At 46.2% G+C, this 27,592-nt stretch overlaps 1 protein-coding gene across 2 annotated transcripts in view; it reads left to right on the top strand.

Annotated features, from left to right (window-relative positions):
• The first annotated feature begins 2,076 nt into the window (after positions 1-2,076).
• sema5a (sema domain, seven thrombospondin repeats (type 1 and type 1-like), transmembrane domain (TM) and short cytoplasmic domain, (semaphorin) 5A) overlaps positions 2,077-27,592 on the top strand; it is a 129,697-nt gene continuing 104,181 nt past the window's right edge. The window contains exon 1 of one of the 2 annotated variants that reach the window (XR_005071605.1): positions 2,077-2,847. The gene's annotated coding sequence lies outside the window, so the exon portion shown is untranslated. The remainder of the gene's footprint in view (positions 2,848-27,592) is intronic. The other variant, XM_037079862.1, reaches the window with a different exon arrangement.

Below are 27,592 nucleotides of genomic sequence, written 5' to 3'. Positions count from 1 at the left end.
ACGTGAGCCTCTTGTTGGTTTATCATTTCATTTAGTTCCTGCATTATATTTGTCAGCGCCCTTTGGCGTGTTGCATTTTCACCCAATCTGTTCTGATATTCTAAGAAAGCAGAATCTGCTCCCTTTGAGTCTCCATGCGCAGCAACAGAAAGGAAAAGGTTACCCACGCGTTTCCCAGAGTTGCACGGAGGCCACTCGAAATGTAAATCTCAGCTTTACTTCCCCACCCCCCCTCCATCGTGGGTAGCGACATTTTTATGAAAATTACCTGATTTGAATTTAGATGTGGGTATACAGGAGCCGAGGCGTTCACTGAGGCACGTTCCCGATGAACGAAGAGGCGTATTAACAAGCTGTTGTTGACTCGGCTATACGTGTCTGTCAAAAAGACAGACACACACACTTGCTGTCGTAGCCCTAAAGCTGTGTACGACACTCTCCGGGCTGTTGGAGCTTGATAGAGGCTGCATTCATTCACCGGGGGGATAAATAGGTAATTGAACTGGGGATGTCACTATTAAAACACACAAAGGCAGGGAAACACAGAGCTGTCACTCTCTATCTACTCAGCACACACAGATGCCACCTCATATGAGACAGTTACTCTCTGAAAGGATCCATTTGCAGAGTTCAAAACGGAGCTGAATTCAGGAATGAACCTATTTTCTCTGTTAAAAACAGAGGTTACAGGTTACAGATATGCGTGGCGGGGATCGAGCCCCAGCATCCTCTCTGCTTAAGTGTCCTTCAAGCTGAATTTTTACCAGCTTTGTCACGAGAGAGCATGAGTTTTTGAGGATTTTGCCATGTTGTAGTCAAGACCACGCACACTGAGACAAAGACAGTAATAATGCCGGACCGGTGCGGGCCCCGACACTCACATGAACATGCAAGGAGCTGAAATGAACCCATTTTTATTCAACACTCCTTATCAATGTTTTACAGGCAACCTAACACAGTACAATTTTGTGCAAGCATCAGGTTTTTTGGTTGCAATCCAGACTGCTTTCCAAAGCCTGGTGCCTATGTTACCCACAATGCAGCATAGCCACTGAGTGACATCACTGGAGGCAGTTTATCAGATTACATGCAGCAACCTCTGGAAAAGGCTTTATGCTACTTTTTTTTCTTTTTTTTACAACTGCAGTCGTACTTGTCAACCTCTGTAAGGTGTCTCTGAATCTCACCAGGATGAAGCTGCAAAAACTTTCAAGGCACTTTCAGCAAAGACGATGCTTGATGGGGGAATGACGTTCATTGACGAAGGTTGTAGCTGTTAATAGTTATATCAACAGAAACAAAGAGGCAGTTCATGCAAAAAAGTGCTCGTAAAGAAAGATGTTCCATTCTACGATTGCACAAAGAGCTTTATAAATATGAGCTGCAGTGACGTGAACAAAAACGAGACACAGTTGCATGCATATACCGTGTCAAATAAATGACAAAAATGTTACTTAAATTGTGTTTTTCCCTTCTCACTTAAGAAAAACACAACTTCTTCCTGAGCTTTTTTGTGCGGCACTGATGTTTTAAGGGGCACTGCGAGAGTCAGACTTTTAATATTCAAAACATTAACGAGGTAATAGTACAAACTCAGAAATGTTTATGATTTTCATACCTGAATAAACAAGCTGTTATCAGACAAAAGTAAGGTTAAAAAAAAAGAAGAAGAAAGAAAGAAAGAAAGAAAGAAAGAAAGAAAGAAAGAAAGAAAGAAAGAGAAGAGAAGAGAAGAAAAGAAAAGGTAAAACTGTATTGTTGTCCTTTAAGGTCAGTTTATTCAGTTTATTTAGAAAAAGGAAACAAAGAGTTTTTTTTTTTTTTTTTAATTGAGTTTGAATAGGTATCAAAAAAATCAGTCGATGAGAATCTTTCTCTCCTAATTAAAATGCACATTTAACAGACGTGTTTTCCTTTAAGAAACACGTCAAGTTGTTGCTCAAGACTCCAGATTCACATGCAAATAAGCTCTCCATAAAGGGTGAGTGCTCTCCTGTGGCTGGTGTTGACCTCTGACCTCCCTTGCAGAGACCAACCACAAGGAAAAATCTAAACTTCTGGAGCGAACATATCGCGCCTCGGTCTTCAAAAATAGCTCACACCGTCAAAAAAAAAAAAAAAAAAATCCCGCTCATCCAACTTGTAGCTCCTCCAGCGGTTAGCCGCGCTGTCTTCCTCTCCTCCACCTGCAGGACAGCTGCGCGCCGCCTGCCACGTCTCTCCTCTGGAGTGGACGCGTAAAGTGGGGGCGCACTGCTCAGCCATCAGAGCCCCGCGCAGAGAGATGTGCAGCAGTGACTGAGGAGAGCAGCGCCGGGCTCATCGTCCACCTCCACTCCGAAGATTCTTGTGCGCAGGCTCTTAGTTGAAGGACAGTTTTCTTTCTTCTTCTTCTTCTTCTTCTTCTTTTTTTCCCCCTTGGCGTGGTTTTGCTTTTTTGGCATCCCCACCTTCCCCGAAAGAGAGAGAGAGAGAGAGGGAGGGAGAGAGAGAGCGGAGGCACATTGTCTGTGGCGCAGCGCGACAGTGCGGTGTCCGATTACAAGCCGTGCGCCGAGGAGCCACCGGCACAGAGCGCTTCACTGTGGGGCAGAAATAGCACACGGGGGCTCCGGAGGGACGACAGACAGCACAGAGGGATCTCTGCAGACACAGAGAGAAGGAGTTTAACCGAAGCACGCTTTTTTTTTTCTCTCCCTTACAAGTGACACAGCACAACTGAGGATATATCATCTTCAGCTCATCTTTTTCCCCCCTTTTGTTTTTTGTCCTTTTCCACTCTTCTCAGCGGGACGAGACGCGCAGCTTCGCTCCTCATAGATGAACGGGAGTTGGGCACCTCACTTGGTAAGACGAAAACACATTTTATTCTGGATTGTGCGTCTGTTTTTGGTTTTTGTTTGTTTTTTTTAATTCACATTCCGACATTGCACGGGCTTCTGCACACACTCCGGCGAGGTGTTTGCTCCCTCCTCACTTGTCCTGCCTATTTTTTAAGTTCAAATCAGTCGAAATGCGGTGCAAAAACGGGAGCACGCCAGCGTTTCGCACTCAGCGCACGAATCCAAATATCCCCACAGCGTAAATATCAGTTTTGAGAAGTTTTGCGCTTTGCCTTGCGACGCGCGGCCGCTTGGTGGTGCTGGCAGAGTGCGCCCGTCACCTGAGAGCCGTTTCATTCCCGCAGAAAGCTTCATGTTCTGCAAATTCGTTTTCCACTTTCAGCGTCTGATGACAGCCTGAGCGCTGGCGTCACAGTCAGTAGTTTCGGAAGGAAAGGAGCGTGTAGAATAATTTCTTTTTTTTAAAAGAGAAAAGAAAAAAAACGTCTGAATGCGAACAGCAGCAGCGGTGTGTGACACGTGTGATTGCTCTGGTTTTTAAAGAATGAAAATATTTTATATCGTGCTTTTGTCCCTGCTGAGGGTCGAGCAGAATGTGCGACCTTCGTTACCTGAGCTCCGCATCTGACGAAAAGTGTGCCGGATGTGCTTTCAGTCTCAGCGTCCCCTTTGTCGAGGTTTTGCACTCTACACAATGACAGAGTCCTTGAACGCTGCCTAAGACTATATGAAAAACCATATTCTGCGAGAAGAAGGAGAGCTTCATTTGAATGTCTCCTATACCGACACATTCAGAATTGATGTGGCAGCGTGTAGGACTGACAAACTAAATCAACAAACTCTCTGTGTTTATGACCAAACAGCTTGTTTACTCAGTAATGGGGAAAATACATATTTCTGAGTTTGTGTTATCACCTCATTTATTATTGTAGACATTGAAATTCAGAGTTTGAATTTCAACACAATGCCCCTTTAAAGCGAACATCTATCTTCCACAAAAGCCCCCCTGACACTGGATCCTATAGTGTTCCTGGTGAGTGGCTTCAGGAGGATTAAGGTAAAGCCTCTGTTTGGTGTTGTAAATGTGGCTCAGGTGCCCCACGGCTCTGTCCTTGGCCAGCCTGCAGCAGGGTTTAGATGAATGCTAATCTCCAGCTCTGATCACTCCCGATTATTGTACGATTAACCGCGCGTAATTGTTAACTGAGTCGCTTATCACTGTTGTTTCTTTCGAGCCCCGAGGCCAACACCTTTCCAGACAACATGCAAATCTCGCCCTCCGAGGCTGTGTCCAGAGTGTAAAAGCGCCGGGGCGGACGCTCATCCATTCCATTGGTATTCATGCGGCTCAGTGGTTGTTTTTTGCTCGCGTTGGCTTTCAGGACTTGAAAGCTGCAGTTCTGATAAACACAGTCAGCCTCCTCTGATCTTCTGGCCTCAGACCTCACGAGGATGCTGCGGCTCATCCGTCCTGTCACACTGCGCTTTACCAACAGTGGGAGAGGAAAAAGGGGGGACCCTCATCCCAGACGGTAGAATTACTTTGGAGGCCTTTATTAGAAGTCGGATGCTAAAGATCCCCCCCAGGAAACGAGAGGGGAGATGAAAAAGCCAAACGAGAGAGAAAGAGGGAGAAAGAGAAAGATGATGTGAAAGTGCTGAATCAAGAAATCATGTGACATGCTGCCTGCTGGCTAAAGTTGCCAGTTTATATTGGAGCTGAAGGGCTCAAGCAAGACTGCATGGAGGGAAAAAAAACAACATCAGTTGCAAAAGATTGGCGGATTAATCGATTTGGACAGGAAAAAGAGATGATCTGTCTGCTCTGTTTTTGAGCTAAAACTCCAAACATTGACAGGTTACAGCCTCTTCAATGTGAGGATTTGCTGCTGTTCTCTATTCTAAATGATTGTTAACTTAATATCTTGGTTAAAAAGACATTTGAAGACATCACTTTAGACTCTTGGTCACTTTTTCTATTTTATTGACTAAACTGTTAATCGAATTATTAAGAAAAAGCAGTAAATAGCTGTTCTAACTCCTCGCATGACATTATTTCCTGGTTTTATTCAACAAAAGATTCAATTTGTCAACATGACGTGCATTTTCCATCACTGCACTGGCTAAAAACGTAATTGCTTAATTCAGAAAAATAATTGGCTGCTCAGATTGATAGAGGAAGTAATCGTCAGCTGCAGCCAGAGCAACAAAAGTAATCCAAATATTACAAAATTGTGTTCAATCCACTTCACAGACGCTGGAAGTTTTTGATAAAGTCTAAACATGCAATAGAACAGCATCTAAATGAAGCGCTGTCGTCAGGCGGAGATGTCCCCGGCAGACAAATGTCACATCATCCTGATTTTTTTGTTGAAATTGTGATGCACAAAATGATCATTCCTGCTCATCGAGAATCATGTCACAATCATCATATCTGTCTAAATAGTGGGAAATGAGAAAATGTGAGAAATGATGTGAAAATTTCAGCCATTTTCAATATTTGACAAGCACGTTTTTGTGCTTCAACAGCGAGGGTTGACACGTTGTCGCTTCTCAGATGTGAACGTTTGCTGGTGTTCTCCATCTTTATTCTGTTGTTTGTGTAAAGTACGTTGTAATCTGGGTTTAGAAGCATGTTAGAAGAAGGAAGTTTTACTTACTGCTTACTGTCTTTGACTTCTGGACTGTCCTTTGCATAAAACATTTGAATTGAACCATCAACAGGATGCTGATCTTCTCACACCTTTGCCGACCAATACGTGAACGATGTTAGTTAAGGAAATTACTGGCAGATCAATCAATTAAAGAAACGGTCATGAGCTTCGGCCTTCAACGACGTCAACGCTCGCGCTCCTGCTCAGCAGAGCTGACGAGGTGAGCAGCAGAAACACACGGCATCATGGACCCCCGCCACACATTCCAGCGCCTGCTGTAGAGCAGCATATGATTAGCATGATTGATATTTGCGCTGTGTTGGGAATTTGCCCGAGCGCTGACACAGAACGGCGGCACAAACACGGCAATTAGTCCGAGGCCAGGAGAATGCCCTGATGAAAATGACCCCGGCGGCCTCGGCGGGCTGTGTGGTCACCACGGAAACCCGGTTGAATGACAGGGCCATTGTCGCCGACCTTTGTGATTTGGCGTCCCCCACCCGGGGGGGTCAAGACCCCGTTGGGAGTGAAAGTGAAAGGCATTATCATGCACGTGTAAACCAAACAGCCATTACCCTCTGGCCCCTGGGTGCTCTTTAAGGCCCCTTGGTTACTTATTTATCTGACAACAGCAAGATGGTGCTTGGAGGCGGCTTGTCCCTGTACACACAAGCCTCACAAAGGATCCCGGCTTTATTGCACGGAAGCCCCCTGATTTTTTTTTTTTTATACAAACTCATCAGCGGATGATTTATCGCCCTTGTGCAAGTAAACTCTGTGATGCAAACAGTAGCTGAAGTGTTCCTCCCCGCTGTGCTGTGTCCTTTAACTACCGCAGACTATTTATACATCACAGCCACATTACCATTATCTCGTCCCCTCGTCTTGTTTCTCAGTGCCACCGCTGTTTACAAGGCAGTAGTAGCTGCGGCGACCCGTCCCACATGCGAGAGGATTCAAAGTGTCTCCGCTGGTTTTGTTTGGGGTTTTTTTGAGCGCTCTCAGATATATTTCTGACCTGCTCGTGCCCAACAAAGAAAAGTTGCCACGGCGCAAAAAGCAAACAGTCTCCAGCGTCTTCGCTCTCCATTCGGTGAGTGGTTGAGACGTTGCTATGGCTACTCCCAAGGTTTCCTGACAAAGGGGGGATTTGAGCGCTGCCTCTGTCACAAAAGGGAGATGGAAAAGAAAAAAAACGCTGGCAAAAGTTTATCATCTGCGCCACTTCTGCTCTTTAAAGGCCAGAGAGGTTGCGGGGAAGCTATCAAGCGGGATAACACAATGCCACCCCGCGGCATCTGTTGTTTGTGCGTGACGGCTGCGTCGCTGCCAAACAGATAGAGAGGAGCCGCGGCACATCTCTCTCTGTCAAGGTCAGCTCTGGAAGTTTTTGCTCTCTGTCGCGCAGGGAAACTGACACTCTATAGGCTCAGTGTCACGTCTTCTCCTGCCAGGGATATTGTGCTCCGGAGTATTAATGCTGGAGTGAAAAGCGCTGCAAGTGGCGCGATTAAAAAGGAAAAAAAAAAAAGAAAGAAAGAAAAAACACACAGCAGTTCATCTCTGATGGGACGCATCCTTGTTTAACAGGCGGGGGGGCTGTGATCATTTCACACCGCGTGCTAAGCAGCAGAGGCAGCACCACCAGGGGCAGGTGTAGGAAATTGCAGGCGAGCGATATGTGACCCCTGGATGCGCTGATGCGTCTGCAGCCCCGGATCCAAGAGCGAGCGTCTGTGGTTTGAGCAGAACATCCAGTTTCATGTCCGCACGTCAGAGGGAATTAGCAGCCTTCACTCGCCAGCGCCTGCTACACCACATTAGCTCTGTCCCCGCTCTCTCACCCACCCACCCCCCCCCCCTACAACCTCAAAACCTCCACTCAAACAGCAGAGGAATGTGTCTTTTAACCAGTACAGGGGGAAAAAGGAGAGGGAGACTCTATTTGGGTCACGATTAAATAATCCCCCAAAGCCTCTTTTTCACTGGGGGGATCAAGCCGAGAGGATGTTTGAAAGGTTAAACAGAGATGGATCCAAAGTTGTGTGACAACAGGAGAAGCGATTATTGTAAACTCATTTAAGTTTGGAGTTACTTTGTACAGGGGCGCCCAGAGAGATGAGGGAGGGAGGGAGAGAGCGTGTGACAAGGTGTAATGAGTCGGGAGGGAGGAAAGGAGGGGAAAAGAAAATGAGAGAATCGAGGAAGAGAGGAGCGAAGAGGCTTTCGCTGCTCTTTGTTTATTGAGTGATGGAGCACCACAGGGCCATTCGAAGGGTGAAATGAGTCATGAGTTGTCACCAAACACACAGAGAGAAACAAAACTCCCCTCTCCTCACCCTCCCCTCCCCTCTGGGCCGTCACCCAGCTGTATTTCTCTGGAAAGATGAACGACTTTGAAGCATGAATGAGAGGATCATTCGATGGCGGCGCCTCGTCTCTTACATTTCTCTTTTTTTTTTTTTTTTAAACGGGAGCTTCCTGTTCTCTCAGGCTGCGGCATCTACCTCTGAGGTGAGAGCAGAAACTGGACTGCCTCCTGCGAGACTCTGACACTCGTCGCTATGTATAGTCGGGAGCTAAATTAGCAGCCTGCATCTATTACTAAAGCAGGTGCGCAGGTATGTGTGGCCGTTTGTGCCATAAGTTGTTAACGTCAGTGGCAGGAGGGAAGGCGGGAATGGCGGTGCAGCTGAAGTCTTTCGGGTTTTTTCTTTTTCACTCCTCATGGGACCTTCATCTTATCTTTATGGAGCATGTCATTAGACGATAAGAAGCTGTTTTGATGTGATGTGTTTAGTGCTATCTGGGCTTCATCTATCGCCCGCCGCCGCCGCAAAAAAACAGCCGGAGAAAGCTTCTAATTTGATCAGTGAGAGGATATAAATACAGAAAATCCTTTAATCTTCGGCAAATGAAAACATTTATCTCGACTTTGAAATCATTACGAAGGGGCTAATCACGGAGCGGTGTCCTCGAAGGAGGAAAATATTCAAGTCGCAAAGAGGATGAAGGAGAACCGAGCGTGCTGTATTCTTTCCATCCGACCTTATATGAAAGTTTTCGCGATAACATCTGAGAGATAAAGCGCCGCGCCGCTTGTAGTTCGGCCATGCAGGGGAGGAAAAAAAAAGGCAGGAGAGAGAGATACAAAGGAGAGATATAAAGAGAGGAAAGGGAGGTGAAGAGATAAGAACTTAGGTTTCCCAGACAAAGGAGGGAGGCGCCCGCTTCTTTTGAGTGGAAAAAGAAAAGGGCACCAGAAAAAAAAGGAAGAGGAATTATGGGGAGATTGGAAGGAGGTGATAGGAGTGCTGACAAGCAGACAGGCAGGGCCGAGGCGCTTCGGAGGGAGATTGTTAAATATACAGGGAGGAGTTTCTCTCCGGAGGCAGCAGTCTAGTCGGTACCCCGGACGCATCTGTCTGCCGGATTCATCTGTCAGTGCCGGAGGTCCTTAGAGAGGGACGGACGGACAGACAGACAGGACGGGACAAGACAAGAAAGGGAAAAATCAGGAAGCAAGAGAGGAGAGGAGGAAGGCAGGAGAGGAGGAGTGACAGAATAGAGGAAAACAAGATGAAGGGAGAGAAAAGGAAACAAATGTGTGCTGTCCACTGGGGATGAAGGTGATACTTTTACAGTTTCAGTTTTTACTGTTTGCTGTCTGCGGTCTCCTTCTGAGCGGAAGCACACTGTACAAATGTTGTCGCCGCCAAAGTCCAAAAATGTTGATACGTCACCTGTTTGGAGACATTTCTGCCCCGAGTTTTGCCTCTCAGGCTACTTACAGTGGCGATAAGTAACAAAGTACATTTACATTTTGAAATTCTTTGTCTTTTGAATGCTTCTTTATATTTCCTCTCTCTCATGACGGTTGAGTCTCATTTCCATGTCCTCAAACAGAGTAACTTTGGTGTTCTGATGACATCGAAATTGGGCCTCGACCATCTTTATCTACAATCGCTTAAAGTTTCCTAAAGTAATAACAACACACAGTGTGAGAGGGATTATTTTTTAATGAGTCTATGCACCGTTACAAACACAATGCAACATTAAGGACTAAATCTTTTTGTCTTGGGGCCCCTCACAAAAAAGCAGTTTCTGGTCGGGGTATTTTCTCTCTCAGCCTCTTGAATGGTTTCAGTTAGATAATTGGTTGAGGCGCAAAGATGCAGAACTGTCCATTCTTTCACAAAGCAAGCATGGATTAGAGAATATCCCATACCTAACTGTTTATCAAGTAGCAGCCCCAACAATAATGAGAGTCTAATAATGTAATGGAGCTTACATGAGTTTGAATTTATTCCAAAAACTGCATATTGCCCCTTTAAAGAAATGCATTCACCAATAATATTCTCCTTAAACCTCAGTGTGATTTTAAGTCAGGTTACCACGGCAGTAATGCAGCAAAGTCCTTCGTATTTAATTTAAGAACCTCTGACTTCATCGTGCGCCTGAAACCAAACAAACGCCCTTGAAAGGATAGTCAAAACAAGAAGTAAGGAAACACAGTGGCGTAGTCTTCAAGGTGTAGTACTCCTTCACGCACACCTTCTGTATTGTTTTCCAAAACCTTGCCTGCAAACACTCCAGACACCACACTCTCGTGACTCATGTCCTTTACTAGTCTGTGTCGGGCGTGAATGCGAGCGTGTAGTCTGCCCCGGCGCTGACACAAAGCTGCCTCAGTTCTGAAGGTGAAACCACACAGAGGATGTGTGGTCTGATCTGAACCACCGGCAGTGAATAACAAACCCGCTTATTATTCCTCCTGAATAACATTTCATTCTTCCTTTGAATAAACCATCACGCCGAATGAACCCTTCAGTTAAGAAACCTGGCCGTCAGCCGTGAACGCTGCACTTTTTTTTTTTTGTTGTTGATTGCATGCTTACAGCGCGCTAAGCCGACTCGACTTTGATTTGATTTTAAGCCCTTTGCACGAGAGGAAGTGGTCATTTGGAGTTGAACGCTATTGTACATGAGTAGGAGTTTTGGTCTCGAGGGATATTTTGTTATGGAACATTAAGTCTATTAAAAGTCTAGCCAGGTACTGGGCTGCAGCGATAAGGATATCAGTTGCTGTAAAAGACAGTGGAGTAATTCTAGAGGCATGGCCGGGAGTGTCTTTTTTTTTTTCTTCTCTCTCTCTCTCTCTTGCTCTCTCTATAGACAGTGTTGGTTAGCTAATACAGTCTGATTATGCTGTTCATGAAACAAGAGAGTGTTGCTGTTCTCCAGCTTCTGGCTCTATTGTGTTACCGAATCCCCCCGAGAAGCAAGCTACGTTCAAGAGTTGTGCTGACTCTCTTGCCTCTGCTTCTCCCGCCCTGTTGGGGACTGAAGTGGGTTGTTTAAAGATTCTCCGGGATGAGGTGTGTGTGTGTGTGTGTGTGTGTGTGTGTGTGTGTGTGTGTGTGTGTGTGTGTGTGTGTGTGTTTTCCCCTCCTCCTCCTCCGTCTGGCATACAAAAGAGAGAAGACTCAAATACAAGCAAACACCTAAAAAGCGCCTAAAAAAAACCCCGCACACATCCCCCAGCAGCATCATGTGATGTCGACCGAGATTGTCACGGAAAGATGGCAGCCAGGAATAACAAAAAAATACAAATATAGAGGTTTATTATTAGCTCCGCTGTTTGTTTCACACGCAGCTCTGCTCTCAGGTGCATGTGTCAGGCCTCCGGGGGGGTCACAAGGAAATTCTCCCGTTTCACTTTCTCAGAGACCCTGTCGGGTTGACCTCAGGCTCGACCCCTGACCCTGACCCCTGACTTCCCTGCTGCCCTATCAAAGAGAAACACCAAGGGACCTCCCTCTACTACACCCTCTCCCTGTGTTTGTGCATCCACATGGAGGGGTCCGCCACATGAAGTGCCAATCCCAAATAGCCGGGAGTGGAAGTGAGTTAAAAACCCTCCCACAGCGAGTCTGCGCCGGGGGCTCATCTGACTCAGCGGGTGCACACTCTTGGTATTGGGTGTCTGTTTCATGCTGCATTCTCCCTCACCGCTATCTTTACATCACACACGCTAGAAAACGCTGAGTTACCCGAACACTGACCTGGTCGCCCCTATACCAGAATAATACTTGGTAAAGCCAGAATTTTTCTCCAGTGCTGACACGGGAGATCGGTCTGGCCATGCAAGACTACACATTATGTCCACTATGGAGAAAATAATGGGATAATTGTGAAGATCCTCACATGAATGATTTGAAAAAGTTTTCTAGCTTGCTGACGTTCGGATAATTTTGAATTTGCCACGAATGCAGAGCCCTCGTCTTTCCAGCCACTGCAAAGTCTCAAAAGCTTGTCACGACTGCAGACAGCGCGGCTTTCCCATGGTATCCCCAATAAACAGGTGTGAATTGGATGGATGGATTTATTTATCCACAAAGAATTGAAAATGTTTTAGTTTTAAGACTGTTGGTGGCAATTCTGAACTGCATTCAATTTGGCTGGAATAATTTTGATGTGAAATGTTCATACCGTCCCTTTGCCTAATGCAGACAATAACAACTTATGGTAACATTGTATTAAATTATAGATATTAAAAAAATAAATGTACCCCATTCTAATCTAGTAAATGGCAGACGTTCATTGGATTGTAAAGTGTTTACAGGGACTGTTGCAAAAACCCAAGCAGCTTATGAACATCAAAATGAGAAAGAGAGGCTGTTTACAATAAGAAGTAATGCCACACCTAAAAGATGCTGATATGAAACCATGGTTACAAAAAGGTACAAAACGTCCGGTCTGCCCTGAAGCTTGATGAAGGGTGCTTCATTCAGCTGACGAGTGAAGAGTGACGTTTGGTGATGAGAGCGGGGGGAGGGAGGGTCCCCGACATATAGATACATGAGGAAGGTGCGCAGTCACATGGAAACACATGCTCCAACACCGCTCAGCAGTGGGCGACTGTGAGGAGAAAAGACTCATTTTCTAAATGAGGATAAGCGGAGATGAGCTCCGTCAAATCGTCGTAAAACGAAGGATGAAGTGGATTTTGTTGCAGGAAACCTTCGCAGTTGTTTTTTCGCTTAAGCTGTTGCACAACTCGGAGAACGGGCACAGCGAGGGAGGCACTCCTACGCAGAGGATACATTTCCTCTGGTCTTGCCCTACCACAACACTTTGTTACAGTGCTCTTGTTGTCATTAAAAATAGACCTCTGCCCTTCTGAAGCAAGGGCCCCGTAGCATCCTGATCTATTTTGCGCTCCACGCTCTTCCCCAAAGGCTCTAAGGGTAGAAAAGTACTCCCTGCTCTGCAGCAGTTAAGGGCAAAAGGGGATTCTTTCCTGCAGGGTCGACGTCTTTTTATTGACTTTAGGAAAGCACACAAAAAGGAGAAGCACAGTACGATGAGGAAACTGTTGCTGGAGAACATCAAGCTGCAGATGCCGGGGAGGTAATTGTGCGACTAAAGATAGTTGGGTGTTCTTTCCTACTTATTAATGTATCTGCTGGTGTTAGAAAACTTGGCATTTGTGGCTGGCCATCTATAAACCACTCTGAATTGTTTTTGTTTTTCTAAGAGATAGCTGACGTTTTCCTCCTATGCCTCAACTCCATTACAGCTCCCACCCGAACTTCTCACTCCACACTGAAAGCTGTGATGTTAAGACAATACTTAATCATCCCCGGAGGGAAATATCTCTGCGAGAAGGTCACAGTGCGGGGTCAGATGCAGTAACTTACTCAAGGGCGCTCATGTTCAGTTTTACGGCCACCGCTGTGTGTTAACGGGCGTGAAACAACAGCGGGTTCAGCTTCCTGGAATAGTATCAGGCCAAACACCCACAGGCAGTGGCAGGTCTCCGTGCACACAATGGGAGCCACTGTAACCTGTCATTGTGATCAGCGGAGCTCCACGCCCCCGCTGCCTCCCTTTCTCCCTCCTCCATACATCATAATTAACACACTCTCATTCCAAATATGTGTTTCTTCTTGGCCCGGTCTTAAAGAGGTTTTCCAGTAATTGTATATGAGCGTGCATGCACGCGCCCCATGTGTGATTTCTCATCCTCTCAGATATCCAGGGATCATCAGTTTTTTTTAGCTGAGGAGGCAATTATAATAATTGGCAGGTTACTGACACTTTATTTCGTCTTTGATTCTTGCCCTTTCGTTCTTTCTCGGTCGCCCCTTTTTTCCCTCCCTCACAGTGTGAATCGATTACATTCAGACTTTGGCATGTTGTGCTAGAGAGGCTGCTAAAGTGCTCAAAAGTAGCTTCAGCAGAAAAGGCTCAAACATTTCTCAGACTAATCACCGGCTTGCATGTTTACCCCCACAGAGAAAGATAACCGAGGAAGGTGGTAAGGGATGTTAATTGCAGTGTACAGTCACATGGTTTACTGCAATCCCTTGTAAAGCACTGGTAGCAGAACTTACCTAAAGAAACAATTACGCAAAATCGCTCTGTTATTTCTGCCTCAGCGGCTGGACTATAATTTAGCCGCATGTCTGATTCTGCTTCTGGTCTCACACGTTCAGTCGCTCAGAAATGACCTGTTTTGCTGCACAAACACATTCACAGCTTTCAGGCACTCCTCGTATGCAGAGGAACAGCGGTGTACACAGGATGTTTTAGGGGCAAGGGATGGAAAAATGAAAGGGGGCCACCAAATGAAAGGGGAGGGAGGGGGCACCAGCACACAGACCGTGGATAGATTTTTATCGTGGGGCACAATGGGGCACTCGTTTTGTCCACTGGAAGGGCACCTTAGAGGATATTTTCTAAAATGTTCTCGACTGGAAGGGCACCAAGGGGGCGTTTTGTTTTCTCCAATGGAAGGGTGACGTACAGAGCATTTTTCCTGTTTTTTTTCCACTGGAACGGCACCTAGAGTGCATTTTGTCATGTTTTCTCCATTGAAAGGGCACCTACAGGGCATTTGTCACCTTTCTCTCTAATGGAAGTGCACCTAGAGGATACTTCACCACATTGTGTCCACTGGAAGAGCACCCTAGAGGGAAATGTTTAATGTTTTTCTTCACCGTAAGGGCACCCTAGGGCTCTGCATCATGTTTTACTTACCATGGGGACATCCAAGAGGGCCTCCTGTAGTCCACCGGTGCAGAAGAATTACATTTGACGGGATGATGAATGCAGATCATCCAGCTGTATCATTCTCTTGAGAAGTATTTGATGCGTATTCCTGCAAGTGCAACAAGATGAATGCGCTCACGGGGAGGGATCCGTGTATAGACGGATGTGGATAATAAAAGATGGACAAAGTAAAAGAGGCGAGTTGGGAGGTGAAGAAGTGTAGTAGTAGAGATGGAGTCAAGCACACCTGGAGGCCACATGTGGATCCCCCCCCCCCCCAACACACACAGACACACACACAAGGGCCCCGACTTGGAAAACTCCGCCGTCATCATTATGGCAAAGGGTGGAGGGGGATCATTAAGTCATTATTTATGTGCTTTCTGCTGTTTTATCACCTCCAGACACGGCCTCACAATGCAGACACCCACACTCGCGGCCCCAGAAGAATAACATAATTGTATGAGGCAGCCAGGGGGTCCCGTCTAATAGAAAAAGTGCAGACATTAACAGTCTGGCCCAGCTGCACAGGCGACTAACCCACCTTTCCTTCATTCTTTTTCTTCGTGCTCCTGTTAGGCTCGTTTACACCTAGCGTTGTTTACGTTTATTTACAAGCTCCTGCCACAATGAACCTTCACTCCCAGATTTTTCTCTGGAGGTAGCAGAGGGGGAAGTTTTTACAGGCAATTTCCTCTTTACAATAGCGGCAGTTTGCTTGATGAGCCCAGAAAAAAAAAAGAGCAAAACCTCATGACAAACAGAGCACTTTAAGCTCCCTCTCGCCCAATTTTGGCTCCTTCCCTCCCCCCCCCACACACAGTCTACTCTGTAAAAGCGTGCCCAGGTTGTTATATATTTTGGTGTATTTCAGTCTGCCTTTCCTTGTCGGGGAGGAGGGGGGAGTGAGTCTGAATCAATTTTCACCCGCTCTGTCATCATTTCACACCGCGATGGGCGATATGATTGCAGTTTACATAAAAACAAAAGCCCGGCGCGCTGGTGGAAACAGAGACATACGGGGGTCGAGGTGGTCCAAAGAAACAGACGACACGGGGAGCTGGATGTTAAACAGACCAGCGCTGTGTTGCACCTGGAGCTGGAGCTCCTGTGAAAGGGGCCGTGTGGAGTCGGCTCTCCAGGCTCCCTCATAGCGCCGTTTCCCTTTCCCCCTCAGCTTGAAACGAAGGTGGGGGAAACGTTGCTTTCCCAGCTGTGCCCCCGACCACCTCACCCGGAGTCTGTTCCCCCTGTTGTTTTCATGTCCTGATTCAATTACCTCCGTGGGACCAGCTCTCCCGACTCATGACATACGCTTTGCTCGGACCTGAGAGATGTGAGGAGTTGCAGCTTTCGCGGCATGCGCTGTGCGTTACTCACAGAGGGCTCTCTCCACGGCACGGCCATACTTCTCTTTTCTCCTTTTTCTTCCTGTTCATCCAAAGTGCCTCTTCTTTCTTTCCACCTCAAACCCATCTCCTATTAATCCTCTCCATTCTCCCGCTCGCTCACCGCTCCTATTGTTCCTGCTTAACCTCCTTAACACCCCTCTCCTCTTCCCTCCGTCCGCAGGCCCCCCGTCCCTTTATTTCATCCCTGTCCAAGCCTTACCCTCCATCCTTCCCTGCGTCTCCTTCATCCTTTGTTCCTCCATTCCTCTCATTATTGCCGACCCCTCCGCAGTAATCTACCTCAAGTGACCCTAAACGACTTTCTCCCCTTTCCTCACCCTCTCCACTTCCTTTTGCTTCTTTTTTTTTTTTTCCTTTTCACGTTTTGAAGAGCGGGTCAGTCTGAAAGCACGCCGCTTTCTTCGTCTTAGAGCACCAGTACTCCCTGACACGAACGTTGGCGTTCACGGACGTGTCGCCGTGCACTTTTTTTTCCCACGTACGCTCACTTGAACAAAAATAGCGACAAATGTAATATATTCAGGCATCCAGATGAACTTGCTGGAGTGTTCAGTCGCGGCAGGAATCGCAGCACAGCTATACGGCCCCGTCACGCATGCACACACTTAAATTTGCTCTGACTTTGTCCACCGACTGCACGCATCCCAAACAATAAGCCAGTAACCTCTTTACATTTGGAGTTGTGACACTGCACAGTTGCGATGTAATATCACGAAAAGGACCCACAATAATAAGAGCTCAAAGCCTCCATCAGCTCGTCTGCTGACATTTTCAAGGCAAGAAATTGCAATTTATAGACTTTTTCCCAGTGGGGAATATGTACAGGATTACATGAGCAGAACCTCAGAAATAAGCAGATCTGTGGTAAATATTTCCAAGTTGCTGCTAATCTGCACCGCATGTTGATGTTTACTGAGGGATTTCTGTCAGATTCAGGTGCATTAAAGAGAAAAAAATATACAAGGCTGACTAGATTTTTTTTTCTTTTTTTTAAAAAGCATGATTGTAATAACTCTAGTCTGCTATTTTATAGAAAGCTATTGTCACATGAACTCTGCACAATGTCTGCATCGAGAGTGAGACGGCGTGTGTAGATGGCGTTTAGCACTCAGAGGGGGCTGCACCGCTGGATATTTTAAGAGGGACGTAGAGATGCTTGATTTTGGTCTTTAACCCGATTTGTCACAACATGACATTGAAGCAAAAAGCATCGTGAAGCATCATGATTATTGAGTAATCTTAAATTGTCCATAAAGTGTGAAAAAAAAGTAGTGATAAATGCCCATTAAACTTTCTGGGAACTTAAGGTAATGTCTTCATTTAACTACCAGTCCAAAAACCAAACATATTTAGTCTACTGTGAAATAAAACGGGGGAAAAAAGCAAATCCTCACACTTAACTTTGGATAATTTTTCATGTGAATTGACAAGCGATTAATCATCGAATCATTTCGGCTCGACAGAGAGAGTTTGACTTTGATATTTGCTGACTAAAAAAGAAACACAAATACCGCGGTCCCTGGCACCTGCCACATCTGTACAAGGAGGGAAGAGACGTGTAAATACCAGCAAATAAGATCAGATAAGCAGCTGTTCACAACACCTTTAAGGGTGTCGACATATCGCACAGTGGTAAATACAAGGAGGCACGAATACCAACTCCCACTCTCAGAAGAATCATGCAAGTAAACATCAACTGATACAAGTGGGTCAGGTACACGCATGCTGACAAAGAAGCGTTTCAGCAGTAATAGATACATTTGGGTCAGGTAGACAGCTGTGCACACACACACACACACACACACACACACACACACACACACACACACACACTTTAAGAAGCCAGGCAAACACACGCATGAGGGCAGGAACATCTGGTTTTTGGCCTACAATCAAGCCCAGATGGACCCCAGGGCTGGTGCGTCAACACCAGTGGAGACCTCACATTAAATACGCCCGGTATTCTTTGCGACCCACTCCTGGGGGTTTTAAAGCGAAGGGGGTATTAACCAGGACCGCAACCCCCTTAATTGTTATCATAATGACACAGGAAGGCAGTTCCACAATTAATAGCGCCATCATTTCTGGGAAATTTAGGTCAGTCGACCAAAAGTCCGACGAGCCTCGCGGAGCCTCGTGTGGCTCGAGACTTCTGAGGTGTTGTAACGTGTGCACGCCGCATGAATATGCATCACGAGGGCAAAGATACTTTTTTTTTTTTTTTTCATCTCAGCAGTAATATGAGGCAGGACCTAAACATAGAAAGTGAATTAATATATTGGAGTTAAAGTAATGATATTCAGCTTTGATGTTATGCCATCAAAGGCATCATGAAGCTCCGCGGTTCAGAGGGGCAGCGCTGCACTGTACTGTACTGTATATTTAGCTGTGAGCTTAAATTAGACCTGTCGCTGCTATAGACACACATCATGCCAGCTTGCATGTCCCCTTCATCCGTCGGGGGGGGTGGGGTTGATGGAGCTGTTGCTGCTAATTTGATGTGGTTGTTTGTTAGCTCCCAGGTGGCGTCGTTTTTGGGGGGAGGGTGGCAGCATGGGACGTTTATAGCCAAAAGAAACGGAAGAGGAAGGAAAAGATACGAGGGATGACAAAGATTGGCGGCGACAGCTTGCCCTTGCACGAGCCTTTCGTTTCAGCGCGTGGAGGGCACGAAGCACCTGGCCCGTTCCCGCCTAATCAAGTTAGGATGGAAAGCCTGCAGCTACACAGGCTCAGAGAGTTAATACCGGGCCCAAATAGAGACTTCAGTGTCTCACTTTTATCCCGGAAACCTTGGAGTTTCCCCCCGCAAAACTCATTAAACACCAACATGCAGCCTGGAGCCTTTTTCGGCGCATTCACACAGACACAGACACACACACACACACACACACACACACACCTGCTGTTCTACTGTATACCTGCTGACACATGCATTCTTATAACACTTACCCACAGACTTACCCACCCACCTTCCCACAAGACGGAGGGGGCGACTTTTTATTCTAATCTTCGTGGTTTCACCCAGACGGAAGAATGTCTCTTGTTGATATGTGATTTGTCCCGACAGATTGTATTCGTGCATCCACGCGATGCACTTTTTAAAAAAAGATAATAATAATCGCTCACACAGACAGACAGACAGACAGGATGTGTTTTCTCACTCTTTGTAGCCTCCACTCTCTGTCGCTCCGCCGTTCTCTCATGGTTTTTTTTTGTTTTGTTTTTTTTACGAGGGAGGTGATGACACATTATCAAAGTGATTTCTTTTTGTTACACGGCTCATTTGGGTCAATTAGAGGAAACTTGTTTTGTGTTGTTGGTGTATCGGGGGGGGGGCCGCTGTGGCACCTTACCCCAAAGACTTGCAATTAAGAGGTCTGACTGTGACGTCCTCAAATGTTTGTCATGTGAGGCCTTGAAAGTCTCAGCTGTCGCTATGAGGCATTTCTGACGTGAGTGGAGCATTGTTGTCCTGAAGACCGCCTGCGTGTGACTGAGTGTGTGTGCGCTTCAAGCTGGTGTACAGTTGTGCAAATGCAATTTATGACATCAGCCCTTTATACGTGGTGAGTTGTTGTTTCATATTGAGAAAGTCACCACAAGTAGGCTTTAGATGGTGACATTTTGTCATTTTGTTCCGTTGTTTAAAACCTGAAAAAATGAACACTGTTATGTTGGAATCGCAGCCATAAGTTAAACGGGCACTGTGTAGCTTTTGGAGAAGAATTTCAATTTTCCGCCACATATAAACAAAGTAAAACAGTTTGGAATTGTCCTTTAGGGAAATTTGGGGAATTGCTGTTGGTCATCTTGGCAACAGCATTATTGGATTTACAGCAACCAGTAACGTCTCAAAAATCAACTTACAACAATGTTTTTCTTGAATCGCGGCATGTATCGCCTTCCCTTGTTGGGGAAATCTTCATGAATTCCGGCGAATCTGTTGAAACCAAGTATTGAGTAATTTCTCTTCAAAACGCACCACTCACACAAAATTAGCACTACACATCTCCTCTGAAGTAATTTTAGCCCTGCTAGCAGCACTAAGGCAGGCAATGTCAGTCTGTCGATATTTCAGTCCACCACTCCAGATTGAAATATCTCTATCTTTGGTGCAGACATTCACACGGGTGAATCTCACTGTGTTTGGCGAACTGCTGACTCTCCATGTAGCGCTGCCAGGAGCTGAAGTGTTCACTTACCCTGTGAAATATCTGCTGGATTGGTACAAAATTTGGTACAGATGATGTAACCCATCCTACTTACTTTTGGGATCCCTCAAACGTTCCTGTAGTGCCTCCAGAGGGCGGACATTTTTCGGGGCTTTTAGTTGCATACCTCCTCCTGTTTTGAAATTTTGTACAGCCATACAGCTTTGTCAGCTTATTCAGTTTCACAATAAAGGCCTTTTCAGGAACATTCATGAAATAATGATTGAGTATCCTTTATCAGTATTGCACACCACTTAAAATAAGCACAGCAAAACTGAAATCTGTATTTAATGTGGATCTGTCGCTCGGTCAGGATCCTCAATACCAACACAGAGAGATCACACCGGTGCATCTCTGCTCTTTAAAGACAGTTCCCTAAAGCCACTCGTGTTTGAGTGTGTCTTTATTTTCCCTGCACACCTGTGATCTAATCTTTGCTTGCTGTGCGTTTCTCCCTCCCCTCTGTCCGTCCAAAGTGGCATGTTGATGATTTAGCAGAACACCGGCGGAGAGTGGATTAACTGTGCAGTTCACGCTTTCTGTCTAAAGTTTCATGCTTTTAAAGCGGGGCAGAGTGTCATCGATCAGAGAAAAGAGGCAGTGTGGAAACATTATAGCGAGACCTGATTAGTAAGAGAGTAGCGTGACGCGCCGAGGGATCAGCATCAATAATGACACCCGCAGAAAATCTGCTTGAGCCCTCAGTTTTTTTTTTACCTCCCTTAGAAGTTTGACGTCCCCCCTCCTGTCCTTGTCTACAAAGTGTGGCAGACTCTCAAACACAAAACCCCCCACACCCCCACCACCACCACCACCACAGCCTCCATGCTGCCCTGAAAGGGCGTTACATAATAGCAACATTGTGGATTTCCTGTGTAGAGAAATTTCAATTTCACACAGATGTTAGTAGTTCACCTTTAGCTTGGTTAACTTTTGCTACCATCTCCCTATATATCACCACGAGCACTTCCTTATGTGAGGGCAGAATCTCAATTTAACCTCTTCCTTGGCGACGCGTCCACCGGGGCTTTAATTCACTGCTTCTCGTGACCTTCCAACTGGCATTTACAGAGGAAATCTACCTGCACAAAAGGCTTTGTCACGCTGGTTAATGAGCACATGGTGAAGGACAACTTGATCATTAAGCCTTTGGACCTAAGCATGTAGATAATGGCATCTATTGATGTGGGTGAGATAATGACTGGGCCGTACGAGGAGTGGTCGTAAGCTTTCTACCTTACAGGAGCGCGGCGGCGGTGACTGTGAAGAGGGTTGATGTTAGATGGAAAAAAAATGGGCTGTTAAGGCCGTCAGCTGCCGGCTTCAGCACTTTATAAATAGAACAGTGAATATTCATGCTGCACCATGGAGGGCGGCATTAAGGTTAATAAGTTATTTTGAACCAAAGGGAGGAGGAGACGCGAGGCAGAGTTTGCACTGCATTCTGAGGCGTTATGGCTGAAGAAGTGCGTTGTTTGATTGACGTTTTGGTTGCTATATAATTGGGGACAGCGTTGAGGCACTCCGGCTGTCATCCTCAAGTGAAAACCTCGTTACACTGACATGATGCAACCACTCGATGATGGACATCTCTCTGTCTATTAATATTTGCGATTACTGCCCCCACTCTTCCCTGCTTTCGCGGTTTTGCCCCGCCGAGACAGTGTGTTGTGAGATGTTGTTGTGCTTCTTGGAAAAACAGCCCGGCCTCCCTCATGGGGAAAATACACTGGATCACACACAGAAGGAAGCGCAATTACCGCCTCCCAGCAGATTCCTAATCACTGAGCCCTGATGTTAAAAGTTAGCTTCTTTTTTATGTGTTGAATTTCAAAGACACAGCACAAATCATTTGATTTACTCACTCCCCGATCTTCACAGGATGTAAATAAGCTTATTAACAAGCCTTTTTTTTTTATACGTGCAAACTCATGACCTCAAGAGGAACTACTGACTTCATTCGGATAGAGTCTCTCGAGGATTTCACACCAGTGGAATTAATATATTAACAGTGAATATGTTTATTTAACTCTCTTTTAGTAAAAGGAAAGCTGAATGTGAAAATTCCGTAGGTGCTGCATATTTGGTCGTGTGTGTGCCTGTGTGTCCATGTGTTTGACTTGCACCTGAACAAACATATCGAACTTCCTGCAAAAACGGCACTTAGAGCAAATTAACTTGAGGTTTTGATGTTGGCAAAACACTTTTCTCAACGCTCGGCCGCGTGCAGCATGTCATTATTGGATTGTGCTATTTTAATACTTTTAGACTTTAATGCTGCATTCGATACGGTCCATCATAAGCTGCTTATCGCCAGACTAGAACAATGAACAATAGGTAGGTGTACATGGAACAGCCCTAAAGTGGTTCACATCTTCCCAGGAGAGTTGTAGCTTTGCTGTGCTGCTTTCTCCTCGTCCCCTTCTTTACCTGAGGGGTTCCCCAGGGCTTTGTTCTTGCGCCTCATCTCTTCTCCATATATTTGCTCCCACTGGGCCCCCTCATCAAGAAGCATGGCATCTCCTTCAGATGCTTTGCGGACAGCTATATCCTATATCTTCCACTAAAATTCCACCGCCCTCAGTCATTGCAGCCTCATTTTGACTGTTTTCCAAGAGATCAAGATATTCTTGATGCTTAGTGAACTCAAAACTGCAAGCACCTTGTGTGGGAAGCTTGGCCCACTGTCATCTTTTCTCTGCAAAAGTCGCTGAGATGATTTTAGACTGAACAAAGTAAAAACCTTCTTATCTTTGAAAACTGAAACACAGATCCGTGCTCCGATTATGTCCCGCCCTGTCGACTGAAACTCTTCTTGACAGTCAGCCTTTACTACCTCATCTGCAGTATGTGCTGAACATTGCAGCGAGGTCTTTAACTAGTTTCGGTAAAGGTATTTCAGTGTTTCCCACACATATATTTTACTTGGGCAGTCTGCCCAGGTGTATTAACGGCTGTCCAAGTATATTTGGCAACCGATTTTACCTGTTTTATACTAGAACGACACCGTGCGCCATCTATTAACTAGGTGACAATCTGCCCTCGCCCTTCCCCTCTCGTCTGCTGTCAGTCACACATGCTCTGCAGAGAGGTGCTATTACATCCCTCCTGTAAACACAGGCAGAATGTCCTATTTAAGGAAAGCTTACGAAATGCACGTCAGTTCCAATCGGCTACATAACGAACAACAAGCTTGAAGTGGTGTGTTCCTTGGCCGTTTTTACAGACCTTACTGCTGACGAAAAAGCAGATAATGTTGCTGCGAGAGAAGCCGGAAAGGTGAGGCAAGCCAGTGTGCAATGAGATTTTTAAGTCTCATTCTCAGGTTGTCAGATACTGTAAGTTTTACTATTTGTTTTTAAAGCACTTCATGGATTGGTGCCCTCACACTCATCTAAGCTTTTAATCCCCTCCATCCCACCAAGACCGCTCAGGTCCTACGAGCAGTCGCTTGTGGTCATCCCTCAGGCTTGGCGGAAACTCAAGGGCGATCCAGTTTCTTTGTTGCGGGCCCCAACCTGTGCAAATTGCCACACCACATCAAAATCAGATCAGACCCCAAGTCCCATCTTCTTTTTGTGGCTTTTGATCAAGCTTAACTTGCTACGACTGACCGGAGGCTCTTATTCAGTCTTGGACTCTGGGTGTTTGAGGGGCAAGGGCGAAATAAACTAATAAGGGCACCAGTTGTATGGGGAGGCGCACAAGCACACAGAGAGTCTTTGGAGGGCACTTTCTCAAGTCTTTCTACCCCTACCCCCCCTTGACTACTATGCAAGTATGTAGACAGTTCAAGTTTACGAATGGAGAATCAATACTTTTTCCAAGTCTGGTGCTGCCTAATTGTACCACTGACTAATAGTCTTCTTTTGGACCTCAACTGGGAATCAAATGCCCAATTAGAGCCTCTACCCTGAGGCCCTGCTCCAACAGAAGTGAACAGAGAAGAGGAGCTAGAAGAAGAAATACTCAAGTCATACATTCCATAGTTAGGCTGAAGTTTTTGCCTTTACATGGCCTTAATAGATCCAGAGACTCGCGTTGCCCGGGGCTAAGGCGTACAGGTTGGTTCTGAGAGCCGCTGCAAAAGTCTCCTGCATCTGGATTCTCGAGGAGTGTCAGAGTGGACTAGTCAGTTCAACCCTCTGTGAAACGCAATCCTTCTGACTCGTCACGAGCACGCAGGAGAAGAAAGATAGGCAGACAGGCAGAGGGAGAAAGGATAGAGGCGAGACGGGTGGAGGGGGGGGAGGCCTACATCTGTTTGCTTGGTCTAGCAGAGACACGATCACATCGGATGCCTGCAGGCGCCGTCTCCGACTCTGCTCCTCTGTTCTTCCACTTCACCCTTGGGAGGCATCTTCTGGGAGACGGAGACTCAGGCAGACACACACACACACACACACACACACACACACACACACACACACACACACACACACACACTCAAATACGCAAATACTCCTGTGTTAAAACAGCTGCTGTTAACCAAACCCAATCTCTCCCCCTCTCATTAATGCTATAACTTTCTGCTATTGTGCCTGTCTCTGGTGTTAACGGGACAAATTACAAAGGCCAGGCCACTCAACAGACACGCGCAGACACGCACACATGCACACACTTGGGTAATTAATTGGTTCCAGTGGAGCCAGCAGCTAATTTACGATCCCTCCTGCCACATTTCTTCAGATACAGTAAGACGCGTCATCTCAAGGCAGCCTCCTCCTGGCTCCCTCCCCATCTGTAGGTGCTTTATGTAAGTATATGAGTGTATGTTTGGGTTTTCTTCTCTGCCAACGAGGTGGCTGCTGTTGTTTTTCAGGCGTATAATTACCGAGCTGTAGGAGTTGGCAGCCTGTTAGGCTCGTTATCTTGGATACGTTGATTGCGAGAAAACATGTGGGAAGATTGATTATAGTATTCTGCTGCCTGCCCCCGTGTCTCCCTTTGGGTTTGACTGATTGGGACTTTTGTCAGTGAATGACCAGATTTAAAAAAAAAAAAGTGTGATCAAAAGCGATTACTGCATTATTATGCCTTGAGCTTATGTGTGAGAAATACTTCATGTTGTAGCTGATCTTATTCCTCTGTGTAGTATACTGCGCACTTTGAAAGGGGAAACACGGCGACAAGAAACACACACATACATACAGAAGGCACTGTGGGGGTTACGCAGGTATTTGGGAGTTTTAGGAGCGGCCCTCGGACACGTATGCAGCACAAACCAGGCCCACACATGGTTTCGCAACGCTGACTTCTTTCACGTCTCGACCCAGAGCGCCGTGGCACGACACTGTAAGCTCATCCCACCATCTGATGTTTGAATACCTCCCCTTTCTCGGCTTCATGTCCTCATCCTTACATGCTTTTCAGAAGTCAAACTACATGAAATAGGTTGAAACGGAAAGGATGGGACCCCTCCTCTTGTGACATCTCTGACATGGCCTCTTGCCTGTTTCTGTTCAGCTCTGTGCATTGCCCGGCCTACAGTTTTGAAGCTCAGGGTAGAGATGCAAGAACGAAAGAAAAGAAAGAAAAGCATCAGGTCGGAAGGAGAAACTGACCCACTTTTTAAACGTTACAAAAGACTTGGATAACAACAGGTTTTTGGATGGGCACAAATGTTGCAACCCTGATCTTTTCAGGAGCCCTGTTGAATGAATGAAAAAGAAAGGCTGCACAGTAGTTTTCCTCTTTTTTTCATTGGAATAGGAATATTGTCTGCCTGGCAAAAACTGGAATAGTCTGAGCATGTAGATGTAGTCGCCATTTTGTGCTGCGCAGGTAACATGGTGGGGTTATTTTTCAGAGCACCACAATGGGAGTGAATCGAAACAGTGAAGTTGTTTGATGGAGGAAAAAAAAAAAACAGTGAGTTAGAAAGAAGCTGTAAAAGTTCCGTAGAGCTGAGGGGAACTGCAGACGACAAGCAGCGGCGTTCACAACACAGAGAGGTATTTGATCCATTGCCGTTATCAACATTAAAAAGTAATAGTGACAGGTAAAAAGCACGATATTTAGCTTACACCAGTACCTTTAACCTGACAAAAGAGTTTGCGAGTGTGTATTTTTACATCTTCCACCTCTGCTGGAGAAGATCCGACGGCACACATAGCCGAAAGCTCTGTACATTTACCGCCAGTCTAACCAAAGAGACTCGACCTCCCCTGCAGTGAAATCTATCTGCAAGAGATTTCATCCATCATTCCCCCAGTCACATCCTGTCACCGCTAAAGCTGATATGATTGATTACGATATTAGTAATTGGATGACTCGAAACTGCAGTATTCTGTGCAGAACAAAAAAAAAAAAAAAAAAAAAGTCTCCACTCACTGATTTCACAATCTCAGCTCGATGGGAGAGATTTACCCATGGATGACTGTAATTTTCTTTTCATTTGGAATCTGGTTAGCGCCGAGGTAGCATTTCATCCTCCTCCGAGTTGCGTCCGTGCCCTTTGGAGAAAGGAGAGATCAGTGAGCTGGTCCCGTAGTTGGGAGTAACCCTTGATATCAGCGGGGCGGCGAGCGCTCTCACTTTGCCTCTTCGCCCCAGAGGTGCAGGAGCCAGGTGTCTTTGGGTTTTTTCAGACTTTAGACGTCTGTGCACAGCTGTAGACAGTGATAGTGTAATTTTGCGCCCAGTGAGACAGTTGGCTACCCGTTAGCCAAGCATGTAATTAAAGCTTTAAAAATGTCACCATCCCTCAGCGGTGGGCTTTATGCCCCTTATCGCCGCGGCCCCAGGTGACGGTGCGTGTGCCAGCGTGAGCGCGTGAGTTTAATATTTGTATTTCCTGCATGTGGGGGCGAGGTTTGTTTTGTCACGAGTCTTGATCAGGCGTCAGACGGCGCCGCTCCTCTCGCGTGCAACGGCCCTGCTAATGCAACGCGGGGAGAACAGAGGACTTTGAAGTGCGAGAGAGCTTTGATGCCGACACATTAGCCGAGCCGTTAAACGTTGAGAAAAAGACAGAGAAGGTCTTCAAACAGCCATGAGGGGATGATCTTGTGCTTGCAAATCAGCTGAGGGTGTTGGGGTCTGTGTTAGTCAAAGTCATCGGTGACATTTGCATCGAAGAAGCCAGTAGCGACCCAACCCTCGCTGGCCCGTGAGGGAGGAGACTTTGTAGTACCTTGCCGATGCTGTGTACGGAAATATTGAATCTCAGCGAGGTGTCATCTTGGGACAGTGATGACAAACTCAGTTTCTTCTCTGAGATTTAAGCCACTCCAGAGCAGCAAGGTTGTTGCGACAATTTTCCTCCCTGTGAGCTGCGCTTTCTTGACACTGAGAGGAGCTCAGACAGTAGCCTGAGGGTCCGAGCTGCGTGTCAGAGCCACTGTCTCAACAGCCGATCAGTGCCCGGGTCAGCCACGGGATTTTTTTCTCGAGTTTATAAGGACAACTCT

This window comes from Acanthopagrus latus, chromosome 19 (assembly GCF_904848185.1).
Source record: "Acanthopagrus latus isolate v.2019 chromosome 19, fAcaLat1.1, whole genome shotgun sequence".
NCBI classification, from domain to species: Eukaryota; Metazoa; Chordata; class Actinopteri; order Spariformes; family Sparidae; genus Acanthopagrus; species Acanthopagrus latus.
Note: the sequence above shows the minus strand (reverse complement) of the source record. Positions and strands in the feature narration are given on the sequence as shown.